The sequence below is a fragment of the Vidua macroura genome, chromosome 1 (assembly GCF_024509145.1).
Source record: "Vidua macroura isolate BioBank_ID:100142 chromosome 1, ASM2450914v1, whole genome shotgun sequence".
NCBI classification, from domain to species: Eukaryota; Metazoa; Chordata; class Aves; order Passeriformes; family Viduidae; genus Vidua; species Vidua macroura.
Window position 1 is genome coordinate 47,833,837 of NC_071571.1, and position 18,400 is coordinate 47,852,236.

The 18,400-nt window shown below is 41.7% G+C and overlaps 1 long non-coding RNA gene across 1 annotated transcript; it reads right to left on the reverse strand.

The window, feature by feature from the left end:
* Positions 1-7,970: 7,970 nt before the first annotated feature.
* LOC128807002 (uncharacterized) lies at positions 7,971-18,133 on the reverse strand. The gene is made up of 4 exons (XR_008437014.1): positions 18,044-18,133; positions 10,372-10,492; positions 8,630-8,735; positions 7,971-8,163 (listed from the first exon to the last, which is right to left on the reverse strand). It is a non-coding gene; the product is annotated as an uncharacterized LOC128807002 (long non-coding RNA).
* Positions 18,134-18,400: the final 267 nt, after the last annotated feature.

The following is an 18,400-nucleotide window of genomic DNA, read 5'->3' on the forward strand; positions in this document are numbered from 1 at the left end:
CAAGGATTTGGGGAGTAGATCGGAATGCAGATGTTGAAGCACATTTTGCATCTCAGACCCACCTCTTACAGCAAACAACTAAATGCTCTTGAGCATGCTCACTCTTGCTTGAGATACATGGGCTTTAGTTTCTTCCTCTGAGCAGCTAATTAATTTCTCACAGAAAAGACAGGTATTATCATGTGCTTTTAGCATTTATGAATGCTTTATTTTAAAATGCTGGTCTTCCCAGAAACAATACAGCAACACTACAGAAATCCAGCCTGTAGTCTTTAAAATGTTCTAGGCTTAGTGTGTCCTTGGCTGATGGCAAATACTCTCTGATATGTCCAGCTGGTATACCCAGGTAGGATCAGGTAGGTGTTTATAAACCAAGAGTAGTGTTAAGTACAAGCAGGCATAGCACAGTAAGTACCTGACAAACAGCCACACAGTGTTCCTGCAACAAGAGAGAAAGAGGGTTTAAAAAAAAAAAAATTAAAGACACTGTAGAAAAGCTCTATTGATATTAAAAAGTATCAAAGCATATAATCTTGTAATTTTTTGCCCTGGTCAAAGCAGAATCCTTCTTTCCTCTTACTGGCAATATTGAGTCCATCCTTGGCAAGAGTTTAACACTTAACAATGGCTCTTGCCACCAAAGGTTTTGTGGTGTAAACACATAAGGACACAGAGCAGAGAAAATGAATACTATCGTCACTTTACAGGTGGGCAACTGAAGCCTGAAGGGAAGGAATTTGCCTGAGGTCATTGTTAGTCCTGTCAGTGCTCTTGGTCCATACCACTTCTCCATTGTTCTGTTCTGACAAACCCTGCAGTGCTTTTATGTGCTCATTTTGGAATACTATTCCCACAGGTGAATGCTCCATGTTGGCAGGAACATCTTCTTGATGTGAAAATGCTCGAATTTAAATGGAAATGAAGCTTCACAAACAAACAAACAAACAAACAAACAACAAAAAAAAAAAGCCATAAGCACTCACTAATTGTGCTTGGCTGTGCAACACTGAAAAAATGCATTTTCTGGAAAACTGTCTGCAAGATCCATCTTACAGCTTCCTTCCATATAGAAGGAAACTGAAGGTTGCTTTGCTTTTACAAAGGCGCTACAAAACTGTTGTAGAAAGGACAACGTGTGTTGGGAGACACTCCAGCCAGTGCTAGTGGAAAGGGACGAAGGAGATGAGCAAGAGCTGCTGACCCTCACACCACCAGCCTTCACCAGATAATCTATAAATAACTTCAGAGACAGCTGTTCCCTCACCACAAAATGACTAACTGAAGAACTCACTCATAAATATCTTCTTTTCCTCAAACCTTCAGTCAAAACTAGGGAAATACAGAAATGCCGTCGCTTGCCCTAAGGCTCAGGGAGTCCACATTACTTTGGTCCAGGCAAGTGAAAGTCCACCAGCAACCCCTTAGTATCCATCTGGTGAGGGGAGTATAGCAAAGTGGTTTGAGGAAGGGCTGATAATGGAGCATGCAGGCAGAGCAAAATAGGAGGTTAAACTTTCAGCCTTCCTCCCTTCCTTCTTCAGGAGGAGGCAAGAAGGAGACATTTGCCAGCATGCACATAATTGCTGCTTTCTCAGAGGTGACAGGTGAGCAGATTCATAAGGAATTGTACCCGAGGCCAGAACAGAGTTTACAGCCAGATTACTTCAACCTGCTGATCCACTAAGATTGCATACACACCACTGTACACTTGCAGCACATTTCTCTTTTTCTCTTACACTGTTTCTCCCCTGATGTTCCAGCAGTAGTCAAAATTATCTTATCTCCATGGTGCTCCAGGTGTAACTAAGTGTGCATGCAGAGAACATTCTACCTACCCAAGAGAGAAGCAGAATTTTTTTAGGTAGCCAGATTTCTGGGTCTAGAGAGGGAAAAAAAAGACATGAATCACTTTGAAAGTTAGTTTTCTGACTTCTAGGACAACAGACATTGAACAATTAATAATTTATACAGTTTACTAACAAAACTTGAGCAAGAAGTGGAGACCCTGAGACAGAGGAACTGTGTCATACAAGGAGCCACTGGGGCTGAAAAACTCAAAAATTAATCTGATGAAACAAGGAGGTTTCCAGCTTGAAACAAAGAGAGGAGGAGTGTCCCCTGCAAGTGCAGGTCTAAGGAGAGCAATGAAGTTCTCTTTTACCAGTTTCACCATAGCTATCTTCTGGGTGGGAGAGCTGGGGCAGTTGTAGACTTTCTCTCCTTCTTGGCTGTGGGGAAAAAAAAAAAAAAAAAACACCAACAGAGGTTGCATCTAACTCGGTTCATTGCAAATGCTCGTTAACGAAAAGCTACATCATGAAAAGGAGCTGCAACCTAACAGATGCCTTGGTTGTGGAGAAGAGTTTCTTACTGCTTCCCATTACAAAGGCAACCGCATTAAAAAGTATTTCACTGCAGCAGTATAAAAGGTAAAGACTAGATTGATGGCAAAGCCAAGCAGTTCCTTTGAGAACTTTGTAACAAATATTTAATTTCTGCCTCCCTCCCAATTCCCTTAATCTTAAATCTAATTTTGCTGGACTGAACATGCTTTGGTTTCTTCTCTCTAAAAGTATATGTTGCTATGTTTCATTTTGAACCTCTCTTTGCTTTGATTGGACAGGAGCAAGGCCCTCAAAAGCATGGTGTCTGGGGACAGCTTTCAAAAAGCAACTGTCTCCAGCAGCTCCCTAGGCACTGGAGAGCAAATAAGGATTCCCAAAATGCAGTCAGCCTTCAGGAGCAACAGCAAGGACAAGGAGAGGCACACACTGAATTTTGTGACCAAGCACTGATTATCACTTGACTGCCTTAACAAGATCAGGATTTTGTTTCTTGCCAGCTTTTACTGCCAGGCTGCTCAAACTCCCTCTTCCACCAAAGCATATGCCTTTTATCTTGTGTATTCTTTTTCATCTTTTCCTCCTTTTACCTGCTTCCTGCTCTCAAGGCTTCTATTGGAATCTGCAATTCCTTTGAGTTTTTTCTGTTAACAAAAAGAAGGAGAAGGATTTCCATCATGATCATTTCAGGGCTGCTATGCTATACATCCCTCTGCTGCATGTTATCCAACCATCTAGAAAGAGCCTCAAACTTCTTGTGGTGGGATATTGTATCTTCTCATGTGTTTGTAAGCACCTAATTTGAGAACCCTTTTTACTTGGTCCACTTTCATAGGAATTACTGCGTGGAACAACTGAATTCATGGGTTCATCCAGTCTTGGATATCAGGTAAAACTAAGCAATCCTGAAGTTGTCACACAGTGGTAAGAGAATATCAACAGCATAGAGCTAACACTATTTAGATTGTTTCATTGCAGGAAAGAGTTAGTATTACTGGGTTTCCCCCATCAAATATGCTACCATGGTGGCAAGGTAAGGTCTGGTATTATCTTCTCTGATGACTTTGCCTGGTGGAAGCACCACAATAATTAGAATAGATCTGTAGTGCCCCTCAGGTGTGGAGATAGCTGTACTATTGCAAGCAGTAGATTTACTTCAAAATGCTTGATGTTTTAATCTTTGTATTATAATTCAGCCCCTGTTCTCATAGTTAATGCAGTGCATACATAATATTGTACAGCTCTTCTCTGCAGAACACAGAGCACAAAACTGAATCTAAAAGCACTTTAGAGAACTGAAAGAGGAGCTTTTAAACTGGTCTCATAGTTCCTGCTGGCACATTGTACTTGGAGCTTAATTTAGGAGTGATTGCTAGAAGGAATACTTAAGCCCTTGTGTTCTGTGGAGTTGGAGGATTTCTGCATTGCAGTGCAGTTGGGAAATGGGGGAGTCAGAGTGAGAAGCCTACTGCTGGGCTCTGTACTTAGATGTAGTGTTTTGAAATTCAGAAATCCTGCATAACCTTGTTACTTAAAGGAAACTACAGTCTAGTAGTGAGGTGAAGGGAGAGCATGGTTTAAGTGTCACTTGAGCTCTGGCCATGAATAGAGAGCACTTGATCTGAAAATAAGCATGTAGCTGCAGGCTTTACTGCTGCTGTTCAGGCTGCTGCTTTTGCTTCTTACTCTGCAAAGTAATGCTATGAACCTCTTACAGGTTATTAGGAAAGAGAATTGAAATTAATATCTGGGGTATGCCCTACAACTTTGGTCTACTGAGTAAAACATAAGCTACTCCTGGAATCTGCTGAAAAATGAGATGGAACTTTCCAATTCTAAATGTCATTTACTTTTCTGTGGTTGGGTGATTATGTGTCAGGAAAAAGAAGCTATTCTACATAAATATGAGGTGCCTGTTTGATGCTGCATTAACCGTATTAACTGACAATCCATAATAGCATGTGCTTCACGTATGGCAGATGTGGAAACATTCTGGATACTACAAGAATACAGAACAGAGGACATTACTAATACTTACAACTCAATTAGTTCAGGGTGCTTGAGCTGCTTGTGCAAGTGATTTATTTTTATCTGTATGTCCTTAAAAGTTCAAAGGAAAAACAAACAATCTTAGTATTAGTCCATCGTTCTGCTGTGCAATAAAAGTCAACTCAGAGCTTATTAGCATGAGATCAGCACCAGTGCTGCCCTTGCAGATATTATATCCTGCTCTCCCAGATTGAGTCTGATAGAAATCTACAGGAATCTACCCTCCTGGTATTAGTTTTATATTGCAGCAACTTTCTGGATGACTTATGTTACCAATAATACAAGGTTAGTTATTTTAAAGCACTCTCGCTGGTTTGCAAACTATGGTCTGAAAAACTTCTAACCCAAAACTTCTCAGTGTTGCATTATTTTTGTATAGTGGAAGCTAATGGCCAGCCTACTCTCCACACTCTTGACCTGTGCTAGACCTGACTATTAAGTCTCTATTTGATACTCTTGTACTTACCTTTATAAAAAATATTCTAGAATGGTGATGGTCTAAAGGAAGAAAGAGCACATACTGTTATATCCAATAAGATGCCATACCTTTAATATTTTTTCCTGTTTTTGGATTAATTCTCTTCTTTCCAATATTCTGTTTTTTTCCTAAAAAACAGTAAGAAATATAACTTGTTAAGGGAAAAGTTTTACTATTAAAACACTCTTGGTTGCATTTTCAATGTAAAGACACTACTAAAAAGCTACAAACCAGCACTTTATATCCCTCAAACATTTATCAGAAATGAGAATTATGGGATCACACTGTGTGTTTGACAGTCTTTCTAGCCCCAGAAATTGTAGTTGGTCTCAGCAGTGAACGAAAATCCTACAGAAATAAAATTCCTATCTGTTTGGTAAAAATAGGCAGCAGGATAGGAGGCAGAAGCTGAAGCTGATGTCCATGCTGAGATAAATGCTTTGAGGGTGGCTATAACTTTTATCAGACCAGAGAATCTACAGAGGCAAGCTCCTTGTGACCACCGGGAAGGCATTTTTTCATTATCAACAGGAACTAATGCTCTGCAGTGCCTGTGCTACGTGTCAGACTGGTGTGACAGGCAGCTCACTGGGATCAGCAGTGCTGCACACTCACCTGGAGCCCTGCTTAGCCATGCCTGTGCCAGCTAATGCTGAGGGGATGGTGGCAGGGGGGACAACTGCCTGTGCAGTCATGGACTTGGGCAAGATGCCACGCATCAACCAAGCTCCTGGCTCTTCTGTCACCACAAACACTGTGCAGGGCTCAGTAACTTGTGGGATGCAGAACACCCTGAGCAGAAAAACATCCTCAGGAGTTGGGGAGTGTGGGAAAGGCCTGGAGGTTGGTGGGACAGGAGCTGAGTGTGAACCCTCAGGGTGCCATGGCAACAAAGAAGAGCAGCACCTCCCACCCCTGTGTGCAGAAGCATGGCCCAAGAGAAGGTGCTCTCTTCTTCACCTTGGCACTTTTTAGACCATGTATGGATGCCACATTCCCCATGGTACCTGCTGGATGTCAATGAATTCTGGTAAGGGCACAGAGTGGCCAGGGAGATGGAAAGGCTCTGTCCCTGGGGTTTTTACAGCCCAGCTGGATGCAGCCTTGAACGCCACTCTCTGAGCTCGTGTGGGAGGTCAGACCAAACACACCACCCACCCCCAATCTGTTCCCACCTGAAATATTCTGTGATCTAGTGACTCTTCTGACTCATAAATCAAGATGGCTTGGCTTATGGAGGCCTTTCCTATATAAAAGTGTTGCTTTTCTGTAGCTTTGCATGAAATCACAGGTGTATGCACCATGTCAAAACTTTGCTGTAGATTTTGTTATGACAAGTGCTTGCATTTAATTGTTTTGTTGGGGAAAAGATCAACTGTTCCTACTGCACAAAAAGAAACAATCAGCCAGTCAAGGGGAGGGAGGAGGCAGGAAAATGAATTTGTATGTCAAAACACTCTGTTTTGTTTAGCACTGCACTTTTTGAAATCTTATGATGGTTGAAGGAATATGAAAGATTTTCATTCTAGAAGGCTAATTTAAATCCCAGCTGTGCGTTTAGAAACCCAAGGCACCTTCCACTGGAGAGAGAAACCAAGGTGCCAGCTACCCTCATTCTTGTATTTGTTCTTATGATAAAACACAAGAAGAAGCCTCTTGTCAGGAAGTCATGGTTGTATCCACAAAACAGGAGATTAGGAAAATGTATATTTGAAAACTATTCAGTTACCAGATGATATTTGTGAAAGAAAGGTGGACTGTGTCAATCTCTTTGTGGATAATTGCGTGCCTTGGGACCAAACAATTTGGGATCCACCTTGATCAGCATTAGAAGAATCCCCAAAGACTCAGTAAGTCACAAACTCAAATCTGCTGTGACTCATCCAAAAGTCTGTTCTCAAGACGCCCTTGATACAAGGATCTCAAGATCCTTGTATCTTTCCTAAGCCATTGTCTGGACAGAATTGCACATCACAGAGCTGCTCTGACATGATCTTCATTGCTCCAGGGCAAGTCCAAACTTATAATCTATTTTTAATAAGTTTATGGTTGACTCTCACACTCTTTCATCATATATCATACCTATTTCTTTTTTCACAAGACCTTTTTCATACCTTTATAAGTTTCTCATTCCTTTCTTCCAATATTTTCAATGGCTTCTGCAAACACAACTGTGAATAAAATGGGTTAGCAGTGGGTGAGTGTGGACAGAACGAGACACAAGGAAGTCACAGGATTAGTGAGATGGGAGAGCAGACACAAGCCTCGATGTAAGTTTTGCATGTTTCAATACCTAACTATAGCTATTCTTAACTTTAATTATGCTATTTTGTTTTATTCCTTTCAGGGAAAAAAAAAAAACAAACAAACAAAAAAAAAAAAAAAAAAAAAAAACCATAAAAAAAACCTAAACAGAAAATCAAGCCCTTCCTATGCCACTTATTTGGGTTTGTTTTACAAAGAAGATGGAGGAAATGTGTGTATGTACGTGTGTGTTCATGAACTCAGCCTACAACCCATTCCTTACTGCAGTTATACATAGAAACCAGTGGAAGAGCCAGCTGAACAAGAAAAAACATCCTCCTGCTTGTTTTTACCAATAGCAGTAACTCTAGTCTCTGGTGTTCTTGTGCTTGTGTATAAACTGAAAAGCTTATAAAAGAGGAACTGGATTTTTCCCTATGCGTGTAAAACACCTGGTGTACCAAAGGCTGTCCCTGGTTGAGGACTCTGCATACCACAGATCAGTTCTGGTTTTATTACCAGCCAGTGTCTTCCACCCACATTCTTCCCCAGAAAAATGCTCTTGCTCAAGTTAACCAACCCTTGAGAAAAAGCGGTGTTGGGACATTTCTGGGCACCAGGTGCAAAATGTGTGTGCTACAGAATTTAATTGCCAAATCATTAATAGCAGGATAAGTTATAATTTGACCACTTGCCTGCAATTTTTTTATGTCCTCTGAACAAAGAACATGTTGATGCTTGAGAAATTTGTATTCAGGGAATATAGCAATCTAAAAATTGAAATCAAATATATGTAATGAAAAATTTTTAAAAATATACTTTATTAAGAACAAAAACATGCAGTGAAGAGTAGGGGTTTTCCTCCATTGTCTTTATACAGGATTCTTGATTCTTTAGACCTGTGCATTTTGTTCAGAGTGACAGAAAGTTCCCTTGTGAAGTCTAGTCATGAAATCAACTTGCACAAAAATGTAAAAATTTCTAGTTGTCTTTGCAGGAACAGCCATTTTACTTATGCTTCCCAACAAGGACATGATTTTCAAAACATGCCTGAAACATTAAGATAACAATAGGTGTCACTTAAGAACACTGGAAAGATAAAGGCTGTTCTCAAGGTAAGTCCTTAAATACTTTTAAACTTATTTGGCATTATTTTCCAGTTGTCTTTAATTGTCAGGAAATTCACAGCTTTTGGAAAGTCTATAATGTACGTACATTCCTTTTTTTTGCAATTAGTTAAAGTAGAATATTGCCTGGTCTCACAAGTTTTTTTTTGACATGTTGCTGTCTGTAAATAAGTTTATGTGTGATTGTATGCATGCTCTTCCCCCTTCTCTGCCCAAAAGCACATGAAACAGAGAGTGAAAGGAATTTCAAATCACCTGGAAAAATTCTGCCAACTTCAATGAGACCAAGGCAGTATAAATGACTTGCTCACATTTTTACCATGAATCAGTTGCAGGTATTACAAGTTTGGGGTCCTTGGCCAATGACCCATTAGAAGTCTCCATCCTACCTCTTCTGTCTGCCTATCCAATTCTTTCTTGCCTGTTGGAGAAGTGAAGCCTGCAACATCTTCCTGTCCCAGCTCGGTCTTTGGGAACACAGGTGATGTCTGAAAACTACAGAATTAGAGTGCCAGGTGAAGGGTTACAGCTTGGGCCACTGTTCTGGTTGGATGAAAACAGGCAAGGCAGGAGCAAGAGCATTAAAATAGAAATCCAAATTTCACCATACCCTTTGCATTTCATTCCTGCTCCATCATGCTTTTTATAGTTACATGAGATGATGATGATAAAATAACTGAATCAAGCCTTCTAATATAACACCACCTTAATCCTATTTTTGACCAACTAATGGTTTGGTAAACTTTCCAAAACATTTTATTGCATTCACATTTTTCTGCATTTTTTCATTGTTTGACTCGGCCAAGAAATAGGTGCACTAAATATATAAGGAACAAACTTATCTCACATTTATTTTAGCTGAACAAGAAGGAAGCTGAAAAATCCTCAGAAAGAAATTGTGTTCTCCTGGTGAGATTTGAGTGGTCTGGGAATTGCCTGTACTTCTGCTCAGGCCTACCTTACACAGAAAACTGTCTGCCTCACAACCTTATTATGCTAAGTACTCTGAAGTAATTTCATAGAATCTTAGAATCACAGAATCATAGAAAATGCTGATTTTTCAGAGAGAGACTCGTTGGGACCATTGAATCCAACCCCTGACCCTGCGCAGTGACCCCAAGAGTGACACCATGTGCCTGAGAGCACTGTCCAAATGCTTCTTAAACTCTGTCAGGCTGGTTCTGTGATCATTCCCTGAGGGGGCCTGTGCCCAACCACACTCGGGGTGAAGAATCAACTTCAGGCCATTCCCTCAGGTCCTCTCACTGGTCACCAGTACCTGCCCTTCCTCTTCCCCTCACGAGGATATTGTAGACTGCAATGAGGCCTCTCCTCTCCTCTCCTCTCCTCTCCTCTCCTCTCCTCTCCTCTCCTCTCCTCTCCTCTCCTCTCCTCTCCTCTCCTCTCCTCTCCTCTCCTCTCCTCTCCTCTCCTCTCCTCTCCTCTCCTCTCCTCTCCTCTCCTCTCCTCTCCTCTCCTCTCCTCTCCTCTCCTCTCCTCTCCTCTCCTCTCCTCTCCTCTCCTCTCCTCTCCTCTCCTCTCCTCTCCTCTCCTCTCCTCTCCTCTCCTCTCCTCTCTTCTCCTCTCCACCTCAGCCACTCTTCATATGGTTTCCCCTCCAGACCCTTCACCACCCTTGTGGACCTCCTTTGGACAGCTTAATGTTTTTTTATATTGTGGCACCCCCAACTGCCCCCAGCACTGGAGGTGAGACCGACTCAGTGCAGAGCAGAGCAGGACAATCCCCTCCCTTGCCTGGCTGGCCATGCTGTACCTGGTGCACCCTAGGACGTGGTTGGCTCTCCTGGCTGCCAGGGCACTGCTGACTCATGTTCAGCTTGCCATCGACCAGGATCCCCAGGTCCCTTTCCATGGCACTGCTTTCCAGCTTCTCATTCCCCAGTCTGTGCACACAACCAGGGTTGCGCCATCCCAGGTACAGAATCCAGCACTCACCCTTGTTAAACTTCATATGGTTGGTGATTGCCCATCTCTCTTATTTATTGAGGTCTCTCTGTAGGACCTGTCTGTCCTCAAGGGAGTCAACAGATCTTTCCCAGTTTAGTGTTATTTGCTTTCTGCTTGCTCTAGAAGACAGAATAATGAGGGAATTTGCTCAGGTTGCACTCACCTTTTGAAATGTCGGTTTTCACTGAGAGGCTTCTTGTTTTCATTGAGAAGTTTGGAACCCATCTTGCTGAAATCTGTCTTTGCACTCTGTGGATGAGGTCACATCTGAAAGCAGTATCTTCCTACAAAAAAATTGCACAGAAAAATCTGTTGTTTCACACAAAACAGTATGTCATGTCCCACCTCCTGCAGAGCTGGAATGAGATGCTCAGGTGGACTATATAATTTGCTCTCCCAAATTTTTCATGTCTGACAGACTTCCCAGTGGGTTGTCTCATATATTTGTAATACCAGATTTTTTCAGTGTTAAGACAGGCTGGTACAAAACCAATCTCATACCAAGCTCTAATAGAGCAATACAATTTATTTCATAGCACTGACTGCCATAAAACTGAAAAATGCAAACACAAAATGTCTTGGCTCTTTTTCTTGCTTTTAAGCCACAGTAAGTCTAGTTTTCATTTTGGTACTGTAACTGTTGAATTTATCCCTATTTCCATTTCTTGACAGGATATTTGGGCATAAATAGGCTTGACACCATCATACAGAATACAGTGAACTCTGCCAGAAAGAACAGTCCCCACTGAGGCTTTGGCTGGGGGGTTGCCACAGGCCCAGGACTACATCCCATGCCACAAGGGATGCTGCAAGGGAGGAGGCTGCAGCAGTTCACTCAGCCCATGCTTAGCAGAAGTACTGCATGAGGCTGTGAAACAATTTTTTTTCCTCTTGATCCCAAGCACAAAAAGCTTTCCTGAAGTTCTGCACAGGCTTTTAAGGACAAAGCAATCTGAAGGAAAGGAGCTTTTGGAGGTATTTCCCACAGATAGCTCACCCACCCTATTTATACAGCAAAGGGATTGAACTCTTCCTCTGGCATTCACAGCAAGGATGACTGCTGTGAATATAAACTGCAGGAGAGAATTTGGGACAGCTGCCCTTCTGAGTGCTGCAGCTGCATGGCTGCTGCTGTGGATGCAGCCTGCAGCCCTGTAAGGGTCTATGGGCAGGACTGGGGGCTGCACAGCTGGGCATAGAACCAAAATCCCCCTGGCTCGCTCTAAATGAACAAATGTATTTACGGGGTGAGAGGCAAAAGATGGGGATGTACACAGGGCGGCAAAGGAAATGTGAGTGCCTCAGTCCAGCAGTGTGAGACCTCTGATATAAATGAAATTTTTACTGCACATGAGAACAAGATCAGAACAAAGATAAAGGAGGTTTCACACAGCACCTCTAAAATGCAGGATAATCCCAGCTAATCTAGACACTTGCACTTTAATCCTAGGAAGGATGACATTCCACACTTTCTCCCCTCTCTAAAAATTGCTTGATTTAAGCCGCTTTATGAACCTTGAATCTTCCCAATTTGGCCATCCAGGCAGAGAAACAACCTTAGATTTTGTACAAGTTTGTCTTCTGTACTACCCAGTAAATATTTGCACTGTGGAGGGGAGGAAGTGAAGGTCCAGAGGACCTTGAGACATGCTTGTACCCTACACCACGTTTCACCAAAATTCACCCCTATGAGAAAAGCAAGGAGAGTGACAAATGTAGTGAAATACATTAAAAAAAAAAAAAAATCCAGAAGCCTTTTCTACACTTTCACACCATTCTGCCAACTATTCTACTTACACATCTCCCAAAAAGCTGGACCATGCACCCAAACCAGGAAAAAAACATAGCAAATTAAGCATTAATAAAAACATGGAGTAAAAAGCAACAGCTAGAACTAGAGGCCAGTCAGCCTCAGTGATGATTTCCGAGCATTTCTTTCCGAGCATGGTTCCAGTTATGTTGGGGGTGATATCCAACCTCCCAAGCCTTTGGGTACAGTGAGGTGCTGCAAAATAATAGTTCCTTAATTAACAGATACTACTTGCCTTTGTATTCCTCCAAGATGCCTTTACAGCATCTTGCCTTTGTATTCCTCCAAGAAGAATCAGTGTTGCTCCCAACTGAAAAGTCCCTGCCACTACCCCTGCAATGACAGAGCTCCAGGTGTGGGTTTTGCACCTGTGGGTTTGATGCAAGTAGGTTAAATTCCCAGTGTCCTTGATGGAGGGGTATCAGAGACGGCATGGAGACAGCAGAAGGATGAGTGCTGTGCAGTGTGGGTTGAGCAGGGCAGGCAGGGCTGGTCCTCAATCCCACCACAGCTCCCAGCCAAACTGCCTCACCTGCAGGGTTTTGCTCTTAGGGATCTCATCCTTTGGCACCTCATAGATCCTGAACCTCCATGCACCCCAGCAAGGTGTAAAACTTGTTGATTTTAGCTTGTTATTTTTCAGCTTTGCTTTGAAATTTCTTTCTCCTGAGGGGCATTCTCTCAGGTACCTGTTCCATCATTGGCATTATTGATTCTTGTTGCAAAGGGTGTATATACTTTCCCTCTTTGGTTTTGTCAGCAAAGCAGCTAGGCTGCTGGAGCAGAGATTGCTGGAGCTGAAGCAATCAATTTTGTAACACAGGACTGCTTCATATTCAGGACCCAGTTCAAGAAAGCACTCAGACAAAGGAATAATGACCAGTTTGAATGGGAATAACAGTGCTTAAAGTTAATTGTGTGCTTTTAAAATTGGGCCTTATATCATGCCAATCAAATAATTAATCTACTCAATTACAAGCTCCTGCTACCAAATACATACCATGGACTTCCTTTACTCAAAAGGGGAAACATGCAGCTAGGGCCTTGAAAAAGCTATCAACATTCAATAGTAACACAGCAGATACTTAAAATAATGTTGGCTTACTCCTTGCTAACATTTATCAAGCAGAATATTCAGTGTGCCAGTACTTCAGTGACAGTCAGTCAAGTGCTTTAATGAGCAAATGGACTATATATTAAAAACTAAAGAAGGTATTTTTCTCCTCCCTTGAGACAGTCTCAGTAGAAACTGAAAACTAAGTATTTTTTGACATCACGAGTCCTCAGATTTCTAGTATGCATCAGAGTAGGTCCACCAAAAAGTAATCTGAATGACAGAAGGATTAACTGTGCATGGAACAGCAGGAAAGACAGGATGATATCTGCAACATAATGCACATAAAGCTGAAGGGAGTGGTTAGAAGTGATGCATCCTTGTGAAGCCAGATATATTTTTACATGGGCATAGTCTACAAGCAGGATCACGCAATTAGCCATGTTATCTAACAAGCAGATGATATCTTATGCTGTACAACTCTATTAAATTAAGCACAGAAACATCCTAAACTAAATAAATGGAAGAATTTATTAATTAAACCATGTACTTCTATAGGCGACAAAGACAATGTCAAAACTTTCAAGTTTTTCAACAAAACCTGTGTGATGGACAAAACCTATGATCCATCTGTGTTTGAAAGTGGTTGATGCAGCAAGCTGCTGGCTCATGACAGCTTCATTTGCCATGCTCTTGCTGAAGTCTGTTTTGAGCAGCCAAGCTAGGCTGTCACTTTTCAGAGACAGTCTCTGAGGAGCTACAGATGCTAAAGTTAGATGCAATGCTACATGCTAATGTATGATATTCAATAACCTGGATCAAATTATTGCTGCAATCCATGTCTGACCAGCTGGAGCTGGCATTATTTCCACTAGTCCCCAAATTAATTTCTCAGTTTAATTTTAAATGGAAAAATGATTTTTTCTGTTGCTACTGATGTTGTTTTAGATTCATTCTGAGTTAGTTTTGGTGCCTGTTTGCATTTTAGAGACATTCTGAGACTCTGCATCAGCTCCTAGGGATGGGCTAGTGTAGTGCACTGAAGACTTCTTTTGATGTCCACTGCTGTGACTGCAAAATGGGAACCAGAGAGCTGGCTCTCATGGCAATTTGCACTCAGTTTGTGTTGTGTAGCTGTGTGATGTTAGCAGGGAGCAGTTATTTTTAGTTCAGACATCTAAAACCTGTATTCAATGATGTTCAGGTATGGACTATGAAACAAGGCTGTCAAAATGAGGATACTGCTGTGTTTGTGTATGTACATGAATATATGCATGTAAAAGACTAGGGAGACAACAAAATATAGCTGCCTAAGATAAGATACTTTTGGCTTTGTATCTACTTCTAAGAAACCCCAGAGATGGGAACGCCATCCAGCCTTTCAGGAAAGAGCCATGTTTTAACTGGAGAGGTAGTGGGAGTGAAGCCTTAAGACTTTTTCCCATAAGCAGGGTGGTACAGAGGGGCAGTGACTGAAGCAGTAATGGTGTAGGAGGTGAGACAAGAGGCCTAGGTAATTAGGAGGACATTGGCATGACTCAATTTAAAACAGCAACAGATATTTCCTTGTAGAGGCACTGTCTTAATTGCCACCTTAGAGTGCCAGCTCTGTCAGGCAGTGATCAACTCAGCAGTGCATGAAACACCATCAGTGCTATGGGGCTCTCCTGCTGAACCCCAGTCCTCAAGCATATCCACAATGAGAGCAGTTTTAGCAGCTGTAGCTCAGGTGAAATATGTTTAAGTTTAGTGCTCAGCTGACTCGATAGAATGTATCAGCCTGGTCACCCCGTTCATTGGCTCTCCTAAAGAAATCATCAAAACAGCATGACTGATGCAAATCAGGGAGGCAGAGTCTTCAGGCCGAGCATCCCAGAGAGATAACCCTAGGCATCCCAGAGGCTAACCCTAACAGCTTGCTGGCAGCTGTAGTGCCAACACTCCCCTCTCTGTCCATTCTCTCAGCATTTAGAGAATTGGAAATGCCGTCTCCCAAATGGAGAAACATGGCTGTAAGAAAAATCTAGACAAGAGAGAGTTGGCTTTGCACAGCTCAAAATTCCCCATTCCCCATTCCCTGAATTTGTCTGCCTGATTTCGCAGTCTCAGTGGAGTCGTATTCCTGACTTCATGCCTTTACTTCTAATTCCTTTTTCTGCTTGTGCTCCTTTACATGTTAGGGCTGTCTTCCTTCTTTGAGACAACTCTGTCTTTATAAAAACCACATACTTCACTCTGTGAAAGTACTGAGCTGCCACTTGTAATCCCACACTGGACAGCCCTCCCATCCTCTGGAGGAAGGTGAAATCTTGTGGTTACCACATGCAGAGGGCCTCACTTCAAAAAAGCAAGGGTTTCAACTGTTCTGTGGTACACGTCTGTCCCATTTGTGTAGCTGAATGGTTATTTAAATTTCGTTTATACGGAGATTTCTCATTTGTGTATGGGTAAAAAAACCTTCAAATATGAGTTCATCACTGCTCTGCATCCATCATGACCTCTCAAAATTCAATGTCATTGTTCATTCAATGGTATTTTTAAAAAATTCTGTGCTATGTCCAAGTCTGCTCAGAAAAGTATGTCTGCCATCAATGCTCAGACACTGGATGCCTGCATTTTGTTTTTACACAGTGCTTAAAGTACTTCTGTTTCTCTTCCATGTTGTTGGAAAGGCTTGATTTTCCTTTAGGCTTTTTTTTTTTTTTTTTTTTTTTTTTTTTTGGTGGTTTTTAAAGGCTAGATTTGGCAACCATTAAAACCACATGCTAACATCTGAACTGGAATAAAAAAGAGGGATACTTTTATGTCTTTCTTGGATTATCTTTTCAAGTCAAAGAGTTCTCAGGTGCATGTTCCAGTGCTTAAGACTGGTAACCCTCCCAGCAGAAGAAGACTTCTGTGCTTGTTCCAGGCAAGGAGACAGACAAAAGATAAGTCTTACAGATGAAGCTTTGGAGCTTCGGAGTTCCTTGCGTTTACAGTTTTCTTTGCAAAATTAAGTCACACACTTGTGCAGGAAAGGAGCTGACATGCTGTGAAATTTCAGAATATATCTCTTTCTCTCAGTGATTTCACTGCTTCTAGTATCTAATCTACCTTTCTTGTGTCTAAGCTACTTCCCTTTTCTCACTGACCAAAGACTGACCAGGTTTCACTGATTAGGAGCACTGGAAAACCCAAATGGCAGAATTAGATTGTTGTTTTCTCAAAACTGGCTGTCTGCCTGTAGAAAAACTTGCTCCCAAACCTGGCTATGGTAATAGCAGAAGTAAAGGTTGGTTTCTATTTCACTCCCAGCACAGCAAACAAATTTTGTCCTTCAGACATTGGAGCAAAAAATGTACCATCCTGTGCTATGGAAAAGGTCCCTTCCTGATGTTTAAGGTCTCTTCCAACACAAGTCTTTCTATGATTTCTATGATAAACCCTCCAGAGAACTCATTGCCTCGGTGGATAATTCAAGGCTTGATCAGTTTTTTTTGACCACTGCATGTTTTACTCTTCTGTCTTGTGGAAGATACAAGAAATATTTTTAAAACAAATCCATACCTCCTCTGGCTAGCAAAGGTCAGCTAAAATCAACTGTGCCCTATTCTAACAGGAATCAATAACCTTTTTTTCCTCCAAGAAGGCAATTCATTGGCTTTTCTGTAGAAGTTCAATAATCTTTCCAGTGTTCAAATAATCTGTACACAATCCACTTAATTTTGATTGTGAGGGAGAAACTTTGAAGAAAATAGTAAAAAGACAATGCAGACAAGCATGACTGTACTGAACATATCTGGTAAGGTCTATGAACAAGGAGAAAATTTGTACAAATTACTGAAGACATCTCTCTTGTAAATTCGGTTGACATCTTGATACTGCAACTCTTGAGTCTCCTTGCAGCCTTCCTCAATCTAGATTGTTCTGTATTTCTCATTCACAAAACATCCCTAGATTGATAAAAGCCACAAAGGGCCATGGCTGTTTCTGTCTTTTAAAGTATTATTGACTCTCCTCCTCGTCATTGCTCAAATAGATTCTCAGGTCTTCTGATCTGCTCTCAGCAAAACACCATGCATATATGTTTACAACTCCCATTTTCACCAGATGCAGGCATAGTCCTCACAGACAAGTGTTGCTGAAGACTGACTGGCTCAAGCACTTTGGTGCTGCTCATACTTTCTTCTTCACAGTGAGACAGACATTAATTACAGGAGATTGAAAGGAGTTTGCAGCCTGTGGGATAGCACATCAAACAGATATTGGGTTGACCCTCTGGTCTGGTCTGTTAATGTGCAGCTTCTGGCTGCTAGAGAAAGGCCATGATAATTCAATTCCAAGCTCTGATGTTGTTCTGATTATAAAAAGTTTCTACAACCAACTAGGAGGTAGGAGAATGCCTTATCATGTTCATATGCTTTTAACCCTTCAAGTGTTGCTGCTGTTGAGCTGAAAAATAATCAAATATTTCTCATCTGAAAGAATAAGTTTGGTAAGGAGCAAGAAAGAAAATGAAAGACTGATAGATCAGGAATCACAGGTCTGTTCTTCTGGTGACAATGACTTTGTCTTCACACCTGAACCCCCTACCCCTTTTCTGTCCCATTTTGCTCCATTGCTATACTTTATCCTTAACCCTTACCCTGCTGTGTTGTAAGACTCTATTTGAATATAAAATAAAAGAACTGGACACCAAATAGATACTCCACAAAAGTTAAATGTTACAGTGGTTGCATATTTGCTCAAACTTTTTTTTCTCTCTTCGTGAATCTATAGTTAGTGGGAAACTTTCTACAGTTCTGCTTTTCTCTGGACATGACAGTATGAATCAGGCAGTTTTTCTTGTAAAGATTGAGGAGGCAGTTGAAGGCTGGTTTCTAGTGTGAGTTATTGGCATGTGACTGTGGTATGGTAAAAAAATTACTCCCAAAATCACACAGATGAGCAACAGCTGTTCAATTAACTGCTGTATCTTTTACTGCCTACCTGAAGGACGTCTTACTTTGGAGGAAGTATGGACATGTCTGTGCCTACTGGTATGCAGCCTTGGGAGATGTTGCAGCAGGGCTCCCAGCTTTTGTGATGCAAAGAGCGGACTTGGCAGTGAGGTTCCATGCCAGACAACAGCCTTCTCTACACACTCACCAGGGCCCATCTGGCAGCCAGGAAACACAGAACCATAGAATCACAGAATGATGATCATAGAATGGCCTGGATTGGAGACCAGCCTTAAGGATCATCTAGTTCCAACCCCCATGCCATGGACAGGGACATGTTGCACTAGACCAGTTTGCTCAGAGCTCCATACAAAATGGCCTTAAACACTTCCAGGGATGGGGCATT